This window comes from Schistocerca serialis, unplaced genomic scaffold (genome assembly GCF_023864345.2).
Source record: "Schistocerca serialis cubense isolate TAMUIC-IGC-003099 unplaced genomic scaffold, iqSchSeri2.2 HiC_scaffold_1234, whole genome shotgun sequence".
NCBI classification, from domain to species: Eukaryota; Metazoa; Arthropoda; class Insecta; order Orthoptera; family Acrididae; genus Schistocerca; species Schistocerca serialis.
In genome coordinates, this window is record NW_026047441.1 from 265,001 (window position 1) to 269,121 (window position 4,121).

General features: G+C 54.2%; 1 non-coding gene across 1 annotated transcript in view; it reads right to left on the minus strand.

The window, feature by feature from the left end:
* Positions 1-1,177, minus strand: part of LOC126436295 (small subunit ribosomal RNA) — a 1,909-nt gene extending 732 nt beyond the window's left edge. Inside the window, exon 1 of the ribosomal RNA XR_007580570.1 lies at positions 1-1,177. This exon is cut by the window's left edge and continues 732 nt beyond it. This is a non-coding gene — a ribosomal RNA (small subunit ribosomal RNA).
* Between the last annotated feature and the right edge of the window lie 2,944 nt (positions 1,178-4,121).

A 4,121-nucleotide genomic window follows, 5' to 3' on the forward strand; every position in this document is an offset into this window, starting at 1 on the left:
GGCTGCCCGCCGAGTCATCGGAGGAACTGCGGCGGATCGCTGGCTGGCATCGTTTATGGTTAGAACTAGGGCGGTATCTGATCGCCTTCGAACCTCTAACTTTCGTTCTTGATTAATGAAAACATACTTGGCAAATGCTTTCGCTTCTGTTCGTCTTGCGACGATCCAAGAATTTCACCTCTAACGTCGCAATACGAATGCCCCCGCCTGTCCCTATTAATCATTACCTCGGGTTCCGAAAACCAACAAAATAGAACCGAGGTCCTATTCCATTATTCCATGCACACAGTATTCAGGCGGGCTTGCCTGCTTTAAGCACTCTAATTTGTTCAAAGTAAACGTGCCGGCCCACCGAGACACTCAATAAAGAGCACCCTGGTAGGATTTCAACGGGGTCCGCCTCGGGACGCACGAGCACGCACGAGGCGGTCGCACGCCTTCGGCTCGCCCCACCGGCAGGACGTCCCACGATACATGCCAGTTAAACACCGACGGGCGGTGAACCAACAGCGTGGGACACAAATCCAACTACGAGCTTTTTAACCGCAACAACTTTAATATACGCTATTGGAGCTGGAATTACCGCGGCTGCTGGCACCAGACTTGCCCTCCAATAGATACTCGTTAAAGGATTTAAAGTGTACTCATTCCGATTACGGGGCCTCGGATGAGTCCCGTATCGTTATTTTTCGTCACTACCTCCCCGTGCCGGGAGTGGGTAATTTGCGCGCCTGCTGCCTTCCTTGGATGTGGTAGCCGTTTCTCAGGCTCCCTCTCCGGAATCGAACCCTGATTCCCCGTTACCCGTTACAACCATGGTAGGCGCAGAACCTACCATCGACAGTTGATAAGGCAGACATTTGAAAGATGCGTCGCCGGTACGAGGACCGTGCGATCAGCCCTAAGTTATTCAGAGTCACCAAGGCAAACGGACCGGACGAGCCGACCGATTGGTTTTGATCTAATAAAAGCGTCCCTTCCATCTCTGGTCGGGACTCTGTTTGCATGTATTAGCTCTAGAATTACCACAGTTATCCAAGTAACGTGGGTACGATCTAAGGAACCATAACTGATTTAATGAGCCATTCGCGGTTTCACCTTAATGCGGCTTGTACTGAGACATGCATGGCTTAATCTTTGAGACAAGCATATGACTACTGGCAGGATCAACCAGGGAGCTGCGTCAACTAGAGCTGAGCAGCCGGCCGCCCGGGAGTGTGTCCCGGGGGCCCGCGCGAACACGCAAGCGTCCGCTCAATTATTCTGCAAACAGGAGGAGGCTGAGCTCCCCTGCACAACACACCTCGAAACCCTCTCAGGTCCCGGCGGCGCGCAGCGCCGTCCTAAGTACTTGGTCGGGTTCGAGAGAGGCGCAATCGCCCGGAGTTAGGCGAGTAGACGCTTTAGGTGCGACCACCCGTGCTCCCAACTGAGCTTGCCGCTGCCGACAGAGGCCCGGGAGCGTGCTGTCGTGGCATTGCCGGCGGGAGACAACACGCGCCACCTACGGTGACCGGCAGCTCCAACGCCAGCGCCACAGAAGGACAAAAGCCCTACTTGGGTGCCGAAGCGAACTCTCCCAGCACAGCGCACGCGCCAACACGTCCGCACAGCTGCGATACAAACCACCTGCGAGAACCGCTGGGGCGACCGAGCAGCAGACGGCGTCGCGGCGCCGAGCGCCGGGCGGCGGCGCATCCTCAGCGCACAAAGTCCTCAATCGGACCAGCACACTGCAGATGGCCACCGCGCTTCGCACCGGGCCCGCGAGGACCTACTTTGGCCGCAAGGCGCCGCGAGCAGGGGGCGCCGGCGCGCAGCTGCGCCGCCTGCCGCGTCCGTCGGCCGGCGCGCCTGCCACCGGCCGCCCCCACCAGCCGGCTGTAGCGCGTGCGCCCACGCACCGCGCTGCCAGCACGCCGGGCGGCCCCCCCTCACCGGCCGGGGACGGTCCCACCCAGCCACCGCCGCGTATCGCCTCACACCCAGATCCCCTTTCACGTTCGTGGGCATGGTGGGTCCCCTTTCACGTTCGTGGGCATGGTGGGTATCCCTGAAACAACCGGTTAATAGCTCGACCGATCGTCGCCAACACTGATTCACCTCTAGCGAGAACAACCGCACCACAACGGGTTACCGGTTGTTCATTTGCGTAACGTCACCAGCAAACGTACACGTCCATCGCCATTTGCAACGAGTATTGCATGCCTGTGTCAGGTGTCACAACACACTACGTCTGCCCACATAGACGCAACAACATGTGCACGCCTAGAGAACACGTGGAAGGTAGACCCCGTACGTATGCGGTGTCCATTGCGCGAACGACTGTCAGCCCGCCTCTGCAGCATGTCGCAGATGTGGAACGCGGTGCAACATGCTATCACGGTGTGTGAGAAGAGACGACTACGTCCGAATACACGCTCCACTACATCAACAGACTGCTCATGCTGATCGCCATCCAGGGCGTCCGTTCCTCCCACACGTCTGTATGGCGTACCACACTGCAATCCAGCTCTTATAGGGAGACGACACGTAGCTGCGTGCACAATATTTGGACTGTATGGTCCGCCGTTGCTAGGCGCTGTCGTCATACGGTCACATGGGCCACGATGTATCATTCAGTACATACGGAGCAATGTGCAGTACAGTTTGTGGGTTTTGCGTACATCGGCGGACAGGTGACAGGCCGTACCACAACGTAGGCTGAGTACGTCGGCATGCGAAGGGCATTGAACATGCAAACTTCTCACCGACCAGCTTGCGAAGGCAGGGGGGAAGGGGGGGGGGCATGTACGTCCTGCTGCTATCCACACTACAGTGTATAGCAGGAGCATGTGGAAAGTCAGCAACACCTGCAAGGTGTTTAACATGACGCGATACACAGGGGACCGGGCAGTGCGAGTAGCGAACTATATTGCGAGGGTTGCGGTTAGGCAACACTACACTACTTTAACGGGTTGCATAACAATTACAGAGCAGGTTCAGCGACAACGTGCGTCAGGTTAAGGCGCAATATAGTTTAGGTTACGGCGCACTTTAGGTTAGGTTAAGGCACATTATAGGTTAGGTTAAGGCACAACATGGGTTACGTTAAGGCACAACATGGGTTACGTTAAGGCACAACATGGGTTAGGTTAAGGCACAACATGGGTTAGGTTAAGGCACAACATGGGTTAGGTTAAGGCACAACATGGGTTAGGTTAAGGCACAACATGGGTTAGGTTAAGGCACAACATGGGTTAGGTTAAGGCACAACATGGGTTAGGTTAAGGCACAACATGGGTTAGGTTAAGGCACAACATGGGTTAGGTTAAGGCACAACATGGGTTAGGTTAAGGCACAACATGGGTTAGGTTAAGGCACAACATGGGTTAGGTTAAGGCACAACATGGGTTAGGTTAAGGCACAACATGGGTTAGGTTAAGGCACAACATGGGTTAGGTTAAGGCACAACATGGGTTAGGTTAAGGCACAACATGGGTTAGGTTAAGGCACAACATGGGTTAGGTTAAGGCACAACATGGGTTAGGTTAAGGCACAACATGGGTTAGGTTAAGGCACAACATGGGTTAGGTTAAGGCACAACATGGGTTAGGTTAAGGCACAACATGGGTTAGGTTAAGGCACAACATGGGTTAGGTTAAGGCACAACATGGGTTAGGTTAAGGCACAACATGGGTTAGGTTAAGGCACAACATGGGTTAGGTTAAGGCACAACATGGGTTAGGTTAAGGCACAACATGGGTTAGGTTAAGGCACAACATGGGTTAGGTTAAGGCACAACATGGGTTAGGTTAAGGCACAACATGGGTTAGGTTAAGGCACAACATGGGTTAGGTTAAGGCACAACATGGGTTAGGTTAAGGCACAACATGGGTTAGGTTAAGGCACAACATGGGTTAGGTTAAGGCACAACATGGGTTAGGTTAAGGCACACCATGGGTTAGGTTAAGGCACACCATGGGTTAGGTTAAGGCACACCATGGGTTAGGTTAAGGCACACCATGGGTTAGGTTAAGGCACAACATGGGTTAGGTTAAGGCACAACATGGGTTAGGTTAAGGCACAACGTAGGTTAGGTTAAGGCACAACGTGGGTTAGGTTAAGGCACAACGTGGGTT